This window comes from Staurois parvus, unplaced genomic scaffold (genome assembly GCF_062004578.1).
Source record: "Staurois parvus isolate SC_StPar_1 unplaced genomic scaffold, SC_StPar_1.0 ptg000365l, whole genome shotgun sequence".
Lineage (NCBI taxonomy): Eukaryota > Metazoa > Chordata > Amphibia > Anura > Ranidae > Staurois > Staurois parvus.
Window position 1 is genome coordinate 1,307,250 of NW_028318161.1, and position 14,750 is coordinate 1,321,999.

Consider the following 14,750-nt stretch of genomic DNA (forward strand, 5'->3'; position numbering starts at 1 on the left):
GACAGCATGATAATCCACTTTTAATAAAGTAATGGAGGGTTAGAATGCTACTTTAACTGTTGTCTGTGAGATATCCACTTCTCTTGTGGTCTTTGGGACAAGAAGGGGTCATCTCCGTAGTAGGCGCAGGGTCTACTAAAATCATGATCCCTGCAGATCTTCAGATTATAGATTGTAAGCTCCAAGGAGCAGGGCCCTCCTATCCCTCTTGTATTGAACTGTATTGTTGCTGTATTGTCTCCCGTTATATTGTAAAGCGCTGATCAAACTGTTGGCGCTATATAAATCCTGTATAATAATAACAATAATAATAATTATAACTCCAACCTCTCTCTTAGGTGCTGCCCGCCCTGTGCTTCTTTTAGCCTTTTGGCTAAGATGAAGTGTAGTATCTGTTCTTATCAGTGTATAGAAGGGGTGCTCCGGTACAGCAGCACACTGTCTCACTATACGCACAGACTCTGCAACTGTTCTTTTGTAAGTGCATCTGCTTTATTCAATTTTCAATAAACTATTGTTTTTACAACTCTTAGATCCCCTGCTCTAGTTTCTCTTTGTTTTATCTTTACAAACAGAGAACATGCACTAACTCAGTGGTTCTCAACCTTCCTAATGCCGAAACCCTTTAATACAGTTCCTCATGTTGTGGTGACCCCCAACCATAAAATTATTTACCCAGTAATTATAATTCATGAGTGTCGTTTTACCTCCAATACTGCTGCTTTCAACACAGTAGCTGCTTTCAACAGAGTAGCTGCTTTCAACACAGCAGCTGCTTTCTACACAGTAGCTGCTGTTTACACATCGGAAATATGTGTTTTCTGATGGTCTTAGGGGACCCCTGTGAAAGGGTCGTTCGACCCCCAAAGGGGTCGCGACCCACAGGTTGAGAACCACTGCACTAACCTCTGCAGTACCGAGTAGCATGCCTCATGTTTGAACACAAACTGAAACTTCTGACTCCAGAATGTGAAGATTTGCTCTACTATAGGCTGTGTATACAGGGTAAAAAATGACACCTTGAAACTACATGATCAATGTACATCTTGTGCAGGTGAAAAACACAACGTGCAGATAAGAAGATTTCTATGCTTTCAAGATAATGCACTTTCTTTTTATACATAGACCCCTAAGAAATAAAAGAAATACCAGACTCCATCTATAACTGAAATAATTTTTGGCTGATTCTTGAAAAATTAGATGTCATTAGGTCCTGAGTATAAATGATTGTTTTCACCTTAAGAAAAATGTAGAAGATATAATATGGTGTAAATTAAATATCAACTTTCCTTCTAAAGCCGTTTGCAAAGAAAGGTAAAATGCCCTACAGGGCGATGTCGATGTTCACATGTTTTGTCTTGATCTAATTTGCAAGAGCAGGTGATGTCACATTGTATCCTGATTGAGAGGAACTAGTCTTCATGTTAGCAGCTCTATGATTACATGTTAAAAGTTAGATATGATTTATCACCATGGACATCTCAAATTTTCATTTTTTGTTTTATACATACACCTATATGTAAAATAAGCCATGTCAGCCAAAATATTTTCATCAAATGAGGTAGCAGTCACTTCATGCTGCTATTGCTGATTAGGGTTTAGCAGTGAAAAACCAGTTATGATGCAATAACTTAATGTAACAGATAGAATGGAGTCTAGTGTTCCTGTTCTTGCTCTGTGCCTCAAGATAATTATTCAAATTTGTGGTATGCAGAGATAATTCGTTGTTACAATATATAATTGATCCAGACACTGACAGACTTGCCAGAAACACAATAATTATTCTGTTAGTGCTCTTATCTTGTTGACAGGTTTCCTTTTGCACCCGTATGGTCCAGTCCAGTGCAATAAATTAACGCACATAGCTTAATGTTCATTTAAATGGTCTGCCAATGCAACACTATGAACCAAAAACTGCACTTGCACTATTGTGTACATCACAGTGCATCACAAGACATGGTAGTGCATTACACTGCAATGCAGGTGCATTGATAGAACCGCAACACACTATGCTATGGGATTTGCCTGCTATAGCACACATTAATACATTCATGCTGCCACAATGCATATGTGTGAAGACCCTCTAAAGGACGTCAATATCAGTTAACTGTTTATATCACATTATATTAAAGTAGATATAAAGACTAGATGTTTTTTATCGTATAGCATTCCTCGCAGTAAGGTAAAAAATATGCCAGTAGCTGTATTGCCTCCTCAACCACGTATGTACTTAACTGAGACCTATCTTGATCCAGAGCTGTGTCCGTCTGCAGCAGCTCTGTAATCTGTTTCCCTCTTCACAGGCATGAACAATCAAATCCTGTGAGAAGGGAGTAGGGGACGGGGCTGAGTCATGCTGTGTGTGTCTATGGATGCACACAGCCCTCGCTGGGAGTAAGCCTGTCTGCAAGTGTTTTTCAATGGTGGCAGACACAGATGAAAAGGAGCCAAGACTGCTAGCAGGGGACCCTAGAAGAAGAGATTCAGGAAGCTCTGTGCAATAACATTGCACAGAGCAGGTAAGTATAACACGTTTATTATTTTAGCAAAAAAAAAAAATACAACCGCTTTAAATTTTACTTGAAGAAGATTACATTTAGTTTGCTTAAGCCCTGTATATAGACAAAAATTAAATTTGTTTTCCCCAATAAAAAACTTAATTTTTTTAACCTCTCAGTGCCATTTCCCTTCTACATATGTTCACTTCAGCATCAGCTACACATGACTATTCGGCACTGGTTCACTGAAAGTAGTAATGGTGGACCATGCTTGCACTGTTTGTGTTAGAAGCCCAAATGGGAGACAGTTGTCACCATATAACAGAAGGAGCCTGAATAAGCCCTTTATTGTAGATGTGCCAAGTATTATTTAAAAATGCGGATGACATTTAGTTTGCTCAAGCCCTGTATATAAAACAAAAATGTAATTTCTTTCCCCAATAAAAAACTTCATTTTTTTAACCTCTCAGTGCCATTTCCCTTCTACATATTCTTACTTCAGCATCAGCTACACATGACTATTCTGTACTGGTTCACTGAAAGTAGTAATGGTGGACCATGCCTGCACTGTTTGTGTTAGAAGCTGAAATGGGAGACAGTTGTCACCATATAACAGAAAGAGCCTGAATAAGTCCTATATTGTAGAAGTGCCAAGTAATATTTAAAAAAAAAAAAAAGCTGCAGCTTTAAAAAGAATGAAAATAACTTTTGAACTTTCAATAATATGCGATAGATTATATGGGAATTTAGCGATTTTGCTTACATATACCTAAAAACTATATTTTGCTAGTTTCTTAGATGGCTTTGACAACTCATTAAGTGAAATTCAGTTAATTCTTGGAAAAGTTGGTCATTGAGACAATTTTAGAAGGGGTTCAGTGGAAAATATGAGGGTTATCATAGTCAATGCAGCACCCACAGGCATGGGAATAGATGTCATTGCAGGTGTGACCTAGACAGCAAGGGTGTGAAATTTTGACATATATGGAGAAACTGGGAGCAAGAGGAAGGAGTCACATGCCCCTGGTTTGTCAGAATGCTATAGTAAGCCTGTAAAGAAGGCTTTTCATATTGTTTGGTGCTTTATATTGCTTATCCAGCACTAAACTTTTTTGTGGGCTGCAAATGTATTAAACATAACTAACATTAAATATTATTAGTGAAGTGTAAATTTCACAGAATTAATAAAAATCAAATTTGAACTTGTCATATAGAGATGAACAGTGAAAGAACAGCAACTTTTACAATTCAGCTTTCATATGCACCCTAAACAGTGAACTGGTTGTAGTCAGTTTAAAGTTGGAAATGGCGGGCTGAGTGACACTTCAAGTCTCCACATGCTGAGCGTGCTGAGCATCAGGTGTCTGCCGAATTCCACGCAGTTTGATCTTCCAGTTCCTCAACATCTGCATGGCTCAAGGAGAAAGATCAGAAGAGTACATGAAATGCATGCACACTTACATGGATTGTATGTAATTCCGAGATATAAATCATTAATGCAAAACACAGGTCTGTTAAAAAAAAGATTTCACTTTCCTAAGTGAAAATAACCGTATACAAAGAGCTATGTAACACATATTGTATTGTGATACTGAATTAGGTAATAGAGTTTATAATAATCCACCAAATTCTTGTACTGTAAAGCTCATGTAACCTAGACAGGATGATGTTAAACCCTGACTGTATCCCAGCATGGGTCATATAGCACTTTATTTGTAAAACGCTGAAATAAGAAGGTGGATGTGTACCAATAATTACGCTGATAAAAATAAAAATATTTATTAGAAAATTACTGGGAAATATACAACAAAGGATTTTAAATGTTATTGCACAGTATAATCATACAGGTTACGGTGAGAAGTGACCAATGCATTGAAACAGCCCATCCTGTAATCAGTACATTACACAGTAAAGTCTTCTTAGAACAGAAGGTGTTCACATGTCTCATACCACCACATATCTCCAAAAATAATAGAATTATTCCTTACTTCAGGATTTTCTTCATACTTTAGGGTCTTTTGCTGAAGAACTTTAACAGAAAAGGGGTTTAGGGTCTCAGGATATTAAAAAACGATGCGTTTACAGGTGGATCCTTAGTGAGGGCAATAACAAAAACCATCTGCAGCCGTGAAACGTCAGCGCAGTGCCATCCAGCTACTGTAATACTGTAATCCTCAGGCAGTCTTACCCAGGCCCTCAGCCCAGTAGCTGCTGTGGTCCAGACTGCAGTTTCTTCTCTTAGTGGAGCTGCCTTGAGGGGCATCAGCCCCAAGAGAATCTGGAACCTTCCCTTGAGCGAAAGAACAATCTGTTCAGGTCTACTGCACATTTATCAACTCCCCAGTCATTGTCTGGATGCCTTCTTCCAGGGACTGACTGAGGCATGATAAATTCAACTGAGCATTTGAGTCTTCCAGCCCTCTGTTCTGGAAACATCTTACCGAGGCAGGGGAAAGCTCAAGAAACCCTGAGCAGGCCCATACAATCGATCACTGCTCCATTCACTACGATGGAACCAAAAACTAATTTTAGCAACCAAGCAATCTAACCAGCAGAGGGTGCTACACATAACAACCACATAGTAGCTCCAATTGCAGTAACCTCCCTAGCGGTCTGATTATGTCAGTATTTCTGTGCTCAAAGCAGTACATTTTTTTGCATGGAAATATGTATTTTTTTTACTGTAGGCCTGTAATTTTTAGAAATAACTCACTGAAATCTGTCCGAACAAGAGTCTAGTAGACATCCTGGGTATGTTAAAATTTGAAACACGAAATCATAAATTATAATTTAATAAATAATTATAATAAATAATAATATAATAACAATAAATTTAATTCAATAATATAATCAAACCAAAAACACTGACATTTGAAATATAGCGCCAAGTTTGCACATCACTGAGCAAAGTCGCAAAATAGTTTTCAGTGTCTGATGATGAATTTCCCTGCGAATCATTATCACTCAATTCTGCAAGTAGTTCTAATTTACTATCGCTGTTCTCTAGCTGGTCTAAAACCACTTTTGACCTAAAGGGATGCATTTTGGACGCCATGGACATTTCTCATTTTCCACACAGAAAAAACAGTAAAAATGCAGGCAGGGCACAGGACAAAGCACTAGGGACAAAATGTATGTGAAATGCTTTGATACAGTAATGTGATTTTAGTGTATTTAGCGAATGTCACTTTTTCACATTTTTTTATTTCACGCTGTTCTGTCTCCGTACATCCTGACGTCGCAGGGGACGGAACCCAGAAGACGGATGCCGGCATCGGCCAGAGGACATTGCTGGGGACACTGAAGGAGGGATATCGCGGGATCGAAGGACAAGGTAAGTGAAGAAGAGATCCCGGAGCAGCACTGCAGGGTATTCCCGAGTGTAGCTTGGGGTTACCGCTTGTGGTACTGAAACTTTAAGCCCCACCTGTGTATAGAGTGCAGTTGAGATAGGAGGAGGTGGGGTCTGTGAGGTACCGACTCATAGCACATACAGTACAGTAAGTCACAGACCCAGTTCTCTGTATCCCAATGAGATATTAGGAATTGGTAGGGGTGAGGTGAATGGTCACTAAAAGCTCCAAGGGCCACAAGCTGGTCTGCTCAGAACTAATATCAGCAGGCATTTGCTAATTCTTACCCTTGGCCATTACAAAATTTTCATAGTTATGCCAAATGCTTATTTCTGCTTTTATGCTTTAAAAACAAATTATGTGCAGCCTATTGCTCTATGGGAAATGCCATAATAGCAAAATAAAACAGCATAATGACAGCTGGTAGTTTTTCTAAGTGATTCCTGGACAAGAAGTCGGCTATATGTTTGAAATCACTTTCTTGTTAGATAACCTGTGTTCTGTCAATCATTTAAAACTCTTACAAAATGCATCAATATTTGAACATCTATTACAGAAATCATTTTATGAGAATTAGGTGATATACAATCACTGGCTACTTTATTAGGTACACCTTGCTAGTACTGGGTTAGACACCCTTTTGGCTTCAGAACTGCCTTAATTTTTTGTGCCATAGATTCAACAATGTGTTGGAAACATTCCTCAGAGATTTTAGTCTGTATTGAAATGATTTACTGTTGCCTTTCTATCATCTCAAACCAGTCTGCCCATTCTCCTTTGACATCAACAAGGCATTTTCATCCACACAATTGCTGCTCACTGGATATTTTCTTCTCTGTAAACCCTAGAGATGGCTGTGTATGAATATCCCAGCAGATCAGCAGTTTTTGAAATACTCAGACCAGCACATCTGGCATGCCACGTTCAAAGTCACTTAAATCCCTTTTCTTCCCCATTCTAATGCTCGGTTTAAACTTCAGCAAGTTGTCTTCACCAAGTCTAGATGGATTGAATTGCTGCCATGTGATTGGCTGATTAGCAATTTGTTTTTCCAAACAATTGAACAGTGGCCGGTGAGTGTATGTTAAGAGACCCTAAATATAAATATAATAGAAACCTTCTAAATTGCAACGTATATCTGTGATTGTGAAGTCAGTATTAGAGAATAGAAAAGATTATGTACACCAGTCACAGAGGTTACAATAGTAATGTGATATAGATTATAAAATAAATATAAATACTAACTTGATTTGTGATTTGCTCCTCAAAGGTCCTGTTGAATGAGACAGCACTTAAACCTCTATTGTAACAATGAAAACAAACTAATGAGAAAAAGGAGCAAGTCAACAAGCTGAGAAATTAATATATCCACATACACCAGATCCATTTCCAAACAGAGTATTGTATTAAAAGGCCTAAATGCTTTGGACATTAAGAATTTATTTTATCATCTACACAAGTAAGCCCTTCTTCCTTATATAATCAACATCGGCCAAATCGCCCACTCCGCTCCTCCCATGATATATTCCTCTCTAGCTCCCTCATCACCTCCTCCCACGCTTGCCTCCAGGACTTCTCCAGAGCCTCTCCCATCCTCTGGAACTACCTACCACAGCATGTCCGGTCAGCCCCCACCCTGTCTGCCTTTAGGCGATCTTTGATAACGCACTTCTTCAGGGAAACCTACCCCACCTCCACCTAAAAACTGTACTTGAATCACCTCCACCAGATCATCCCCTGCAGCTATCACATTTTGTATCATCTCCCCTTTCCTTTAGATTGTAAGCTCCATGAGCAGGGCCCTCACATTCCTTCTGTACTGAAAGGTATTGTAATTGTACTGTCTCCCTTATATTGTAAAGCGCTGCGCAAACTGTTGGCACTATATAAATCCTGTATTATAATAATAATAATAATTAGTCATTGAGACTAAGAGATTGATTTAAAGATTGAGACTTCACTTAGCAAAGTATATACTGACCTTGTAATGTGAGTTTTCCAAGGGTATAACTATAGGGGATTGTTGGGGCACAATTGCAACTTGGTCCCATGCTCCAGGAGGCTTGTGTGATTCTCCTGTACACCTGCAGGGAGGCTGCAGGAGTGAAATGAAGAGGATCAGTTCCTTTATATGCCACTCACCCTGACTCTCCTATCCAAGTTACTAATCTCTGTTGGCCCCCTGTGTGCTCCTCTGCCCCCCCCCATCACCCCCATTGTGTCAGGATGGAAAGCAGACAAGGGGCCTGTAAATATGTAATTTACCTTCCTTTTCTGAAAGGACAGAGTCATTGATTGGTACCGATCACTTGCTCTGTTAATTCATAACTGAAGCATTGTAAACTATGTTTACTATGCTTTGATTTGTGAATGAGCAGGAAGCTCTGTCCAGAGCTATTCCTGTCCATTCACTCTAAGAAAAACTAAAGAAATTATCACTTTTAGTTTTCCTCCAAGACAAAGCCTATGTACTGCAAATATGCATTATGTGTATTTTGGTCAATCTTCATGGGTGAAAGAAAAAGCGTATTATATAATACAGTACTTTTACAAATTACATTTTAAACTATTGGGTCCCCTTGTCTGCATGGGCCAGTTTATGTAAAACAATAATTTGGCTTTTAATTTCCTCAATCTGCACACCTGTTGAGGCCATTATAAATGGGTCCCACTCTATCTGTTTGGGTTATTATTATTATACAAGATTATATAGCGCCAACAGTTTCCTCAGTGCTTTATAGTATAATGGGAGACAATACAGCAACAATACAGTTCAATACAAGAGGGTTAGGAGGGCCCTGCTCTTTGGAGCTTACAATCTAAGAAGGAGGGGCTATTGGTACAAAAGGTAATAACTGTGGGGGATGGACCAGTAGGAGGAATAGAAGATTCCCTTATTAGCTGAGGGCAGGATAGGCTTCCCTGAAGAGATAGGTTTTCAGAGATCGCCTAAAAGTGAGCAGAGTAGGCGATATGGAGAATGCAACAGGAGGTGCTAAAGCATTGAGTGTGAATACCCCAATACTTTCAGATGGGTGTGAACATAGTCATAAATCATTACAGTGATATCTCACTGTTGGAATATGCAAATAGGACTCCAGGGGCTAACGTAGCCTACAAGGTTCTACTTATAAAAACATATAACTTGTGGGTAGACTAACTATTTACAGAGCAAGGGTCAAGAACAGACTCCTTATTGTTCATATGCTATTGCTGCTTTTCATCTTTGTTGATAAATGTTGTCCAAATATCAGTTCAGCATCTAAAAAAGTTCCCAAAGTTACCTATCCTTTCCATCCTTGAAACTATTGCCTGCTGCTGTACACCTAGCAAAGCTTCTTCACACTATTTCTCAGCCTGTAGTAGAGTGCTCTATCCCCTGGCATGGATGGAATGCTTCTACTCATTGAACTGTCCCCAGAGGCTCAGTGGTACAGGGATTTATGTCCTAACTGTTATTGGAAGGTCAAGCTGCATGGTTTTATAGGGCAGGTGTGGCCTGTGAGCGAACTAAAGTGTATTCCCCAACACATAAAATCTATGAGGCAATAAAAATAAAACATCTTCTAGCACATTAAACTATTCACATTTATCTAACAGCTACCCAATGAATTAAATTAGCCAATTGTCACTCTGGGCTCATAGCAGAAGTGCCTCGTTTAACATGACTGCCAGTGGCTTCCAGTGAATGTGTAAAGCCTGGACTGAAGCAATTATCAGGCTGTTATTTGCAGCAGCCAATCACGCGCTTCCGTTTGCTAACCAAGATGTAGAAAAATGACAGTTTGCTATGGTCAACAACACTACTGAATGATATAACAAATGCTTTTAATAATTGAAATTTGTGTAGCATCTACAATTTGTACATTTTTAGTTCTGTATCTAATCTACGACTGCAGGACCAAGAACATGACAATCAAGTACTTTCATGAAAGGTTAACAATTCTTGTATTGCTTAGAAAATAATTAGTTGGGTTACCAAGACAGAAAACACCCAACAAACCATGAATCACGTCAGCACAGCTATACCATTATTACCAAGGAATTTGTCATGTAACAAAAAACAAAGATGCCCTAAGTATTTAGCAACATACTGTAAATGGATTCCTATTTCTGTGATGTGTACCAGTGACAAATAAATGAGAAGCTACTTCCAGAGTTAGGAAGTTCTTTTTTTAGTGTCTAGACTATAAAGCTCTATCATAGACACAATGCCCATTTTAAACTTCTAGGCATACACTTAAGCAAACAACATTTACTTTTCGGAAACTATCCAGTATAAGAAGTCAAAATGACATCAGTAATTACAAGCTGAAAAGAGTGTTTAAATATCTTGCATGTGCTTGTGTATTAAAAAAGACTATTTTTATCCTGCTTATATTTGTTCACAGTGATCTCACCCCTGCCTCAGAGTTAATCAACGGCTTACATTTAGCCACAACAAGTATGATAAGTCAGGTTTGTGGTTTATAGTATTACATGCATTGAGGGGGATTAGCACTGACTGAGGTCAAGCAGTGAGTCAGTTACTGAACCGGAACTATAAGAGCTTGAAGGAAAACAGCAAAAACAACACAATATAATAAATACAAGGATAGCAGTTTAGTAAATTTTGTATTTTGTTTTTGAAGACACTTGGCAGAAAACTATGATTTTAAAATAATGCATCAAATCAAATCAGTTGTAATATACAATTATTTTATGAAAACAATAGTTTATATTTTCCAGAAAAATGTGTGCTTGTTTTTATAAAAAGCAAAAATGTTGAAACCATGTTAAAAAAAATAGCAGCTGCAATATGACATTGCATTGTACTGTCTATACACATCTGTATGTTATAACACAGAAGATGTCATCGGTCACACATGAATAATTCACAACCTATCATCTGTTATGTTACAACACCCCATGTACTCATGTACAGTACTAGAAGGGTGCCAATGTAGCTAGCATGTACTTGCCAGAACTGGCCTTGTGATCAGTATATCCATAGTATACAGTTGCATGTGCTGTGCATGTCCATAGTAGAGTGCCCCTTTTGCTAACCGTATCCTTGGAAGTTCATCTTGTATGCCTCGTATATCCCTCTTAGATTGTTTAGTGCTCAATATGCCCTAGTGAAGTGATCATTGTATGCTGCATTTAACCACTTGCCTACCGGGCACTTTTACCCCCTTCCTGCACAGGCCAATTTTCAGCTTTCACTGCTGTTGCACTTTGAATGACAATTGTGCGGTCATGCAACACTGCACCATATGGTCAGTATGTCATTGTAGAAATCCCATGTTGTAAACATGTCCTGTCAGTGTTCTGCAGGGTTATCATTTACCTGGTAGATGATCCAATGTGATCAGCACGCTCCTCTCTGCCAATCCCTCCACTGGCTTCTAACTGCTCAATGAATAAAATTCAAAATACTAACGGCAACATCAATGGCATAACTAGAACCTTCAGGGCCCTAGTCCAAGCCCAATGGAAGAACGCCAGGGCCCGGTCGCAAGTACAACCTTTGTGACCCTGGTAGTTCCACCACTGGTGTCAGCAGTTTTTTTATTTTTGTTATTTTATTTTTTTATTTTTTAAACATTTTTTACATTTTTTTTTTTTAAAACTTCATATATTTTTTAAAGCCTCATTGGGGAGGCTTTGGTGAAATATCAAGGGTCTAAACAGGCCTCTTATGTTCCAACTTTGAGACAGAGAAAGAAGATTGAGAACACAGCCCTCTCTGCATCTCTACAGCCTCAGCTGCACTGAATGAATGGATAGGAATAGCTCTGTACAGAGCTTCCCCTCCATTCACAAACTGAAACATAGTAAACACAGTACGGATCACTGACTCTCCATTCAGAAAAGGAAGGGACTGGTAAATGATACATTTACCGGCCCCTTCCCAGATCTCCATCCTGCCATATCCAGATGAGGGGGGGTGGGGGAGGGAACGAGCTCAGGGGGGGTAGCAGAAAGAAGCTGGATATGAAGAGCAACAGGGTTGGCTGTGTATAGAGGAACCAATATCTCCATGCAAGCATTCACGGGTGCAGGAGGTACATGGAGAGATTGGTTCTGACAGTGCATGAGCAGAGATTGGTTCTGACAGCGTGTGAGGAGAGGTGAGCCAGTAAGTGGCATTCCTCAGAGGAGACATCTACACTGATAATAAGGGCCCTGATCATCAGTGCCCTGATAATCAGTACAGCCCCATCAGGGATGCCTTTTATTGCCCATCATTGCCGCCTATCAGTGCCCATCAATATCAGATATCAGTAACCATCAGAGTTGCCTTTCAGTGCTCATTAGTGATGTCTGTCAATGCTTATCAGTTACACCCATCAGTGCCTCTTTATCAGTGCAGTCTATCAGTACCCATCAGTGCCACTTATCAGTGGCAATCAGTACCACCTATCAGTGCCCATCATTGCCACATACCAGTGCCCATCATTGCCACATACCAGTGCCCATCAGTGCTGCCTATCAATGCCCATCAATGATGCATGTCAGTACCCATCAGTACCGCCTATCAGTGCCTCCTCATCAGTGCCGCCTATCAGTGCTGTCTACCAGTGCTGCCTATCAGTGCAGCCTCATCAGCGCATATCAATGAGGGAGAAAAATTACTTATTTACAACATTTTATAACAGAGTAAGAAAAACTTTTTTTTAAAACGTTCAGTCTTTTTTAGTTTGTTTAGCAAAAAGCCAGTGATGATTAAATACCACCAAAGGAAGGCTCTGTCTAAAAAAATTATAAACATTTTCTTGGGTACAGTGTTGCATGACCGTGCAATAGTTATTCAAAGTCCGGCCACTCAAAGCTGAAAATTAGCCTGGGCAGGAAGGGGGTGAAAGTGCCCAGTAGGAAAGTGGTTAAAGTAAAATTAAAGGCTCAGTTTTTAAAAATTTAAAATAACAAGCACATCATACTTACCTACTCTGTGCTATGGTTTAGCACAGAGCAGCCCCAATCTTCCTCTTCTCGGGTCCCCCACCAGTTCTCCTGGCCCCTCCTCCTTGCCGAGTGCTCCAGAGCAAACTGCTTGCTCTGGGGGCACTCCTGAGTGCTTGCTCCCAAGCCAGGTCTGAGTGTCTGAGAGAGCCACTGTTCTTGTGTACATTGCTGGATTGAGATCAGGTAAGTATCGGGGGGGCTGCTGGGGGAGCTGCACACTGAAGGTAAAAAACCTTCAGCCTTTAGAACCACTTCAGCTAACCTTCTTTCCTATTTGTGTAAATGAAATAGAACATTAACCGTTCAGGTCTGATCACTTGTTGCCACGCCTGAGTGTATGTTACAAAGATTGTTGCATAATTTTGTACTTTTTTTGCCATCATCTTCTCCCTTCTACAGAAACCTCTAGTATAGCTATAACTTCAGCTGATGACACACCTATAGAGAGCCTAAAGCAGAACCATGAAAATGTGTGAATAGTCAGTGTACACGAGACTAGCACAGGTCTCTCCCCAGCCCCAGGCAGCATCTCTTTCTCTGCTGTTCACCCCACTTCTCTTGCATAACAGTAATATCAGCAGTTTACAGATTGGAGCCAAACTAAGCTTCCCTGAAGGCAGTGCAGTCTGTTTATCAGCAAAACCTGATCAACAGCTTGACACATTTAGCATGCTTCAGATTCACTTTCGGTATTGGTTTGATATACCAAAAGCTGCCAATATTTGATGCCTGCTTAACTGATGGAATTTCACAAATGTGGGGCCACAAGTATGTCTGGTGGAAGTAGACAAGACAGTAAGGGCTTGTGCATGCTGTATGAGCACAATGCAATCTACTTTACATATAAATGTGCAGTATCCCAACATGCATTCATTTTTTGGAGTGACCTGAGCCTAAATGTGACCATGTCTGTCCTGCATTCTGGGCCTGACTGGGCCCCATTGTCTAGCGTACCCCTTTGTACAGCAAAAGAGGCAATACAATTTCCTATCACAGAAATACACCCACTCACAAATACATATTATACATACACTCATTCACACAAATACTAAAAATGTTTAAATACTTCAAGTGCTCTGATCATTCAATTAAAAAATTATGTGGAAATATGAGCAAAGGGTTGGCCTAGCTTCTGTTAGAATTAAAGTAGTACTGATTGCAGCAATTGTGCGCACAGATATGGACGTTGACAACCATTTTTGCTAAGATCCGCCATCTTGTGTCATTCTCACTCCAAATCAGTCCCCCTCCCTTTTTGTTGAATGGCATGTGGTCTGTGTGTGTGTGCTGAGTTTGGGAGTGCACAGGGCACAGCTGAATACACTTCATGGTTGTAAACCCAATTAGCTGGTTCCATGAGGTCTGTCAGACTTTTGCTCTGGCCTGATCATAAAGCTATAAATCCCTCAGTCACTGGACATGAAAAGTATTCAGTAGTAGCAGTAAAAACGTACATTCCACTGAAATCACCTTTTCATACAATTTCATAACTCCCGACAGGAACAAAGTACAATAAAACAAAGCATATATTTAGGTAGGACATTTTAATACAAGTCACCTGATACCTTACACCCCTAGAAAACGTCTACCCGAGAGCAGAAAGCGATATCTCTTTAACCGTCACAGGCAGATATGTCATATCTAGTGTCTGGACGTTCAGCAGATGATTCTGCATATTATCCTACCAGTGGATATGATGCTACATGTACCTATGGAAGGTTATTAACCATGGTATGAACTTGTGAGGGATTTGGTCCTAGCCTGGGTCTCCGCCTAAACCCCTCCCTAAATGAGGCGATTGGCCCTTGGCTTCAGTAGACACCCCCTGCTGGGTCACTAGAAAACAGGCTGTCAGGCCTGGAGAGGTATGATGAAGAGATTATCTCTTTTACCATCAGGAACCAACTTTGGGAGAAAAGGTACCCTTTTGTTCAGGACACTTGAATCTGCT

General features: G+C 39.9%; 1 pseudogene; it reads left to right on the plus strand.

Moving 5' to 3' along the window:
• The first annotated feature begins 351 nt into the window (after positions 1–351).
• LOC149456265 (U2 spliceosomal RNA) lies at positions 352–585 on the plus strand (annotated as a pseudogene).
• Positions 586–14,750: the final 14,165 nt, after the last annotated feature.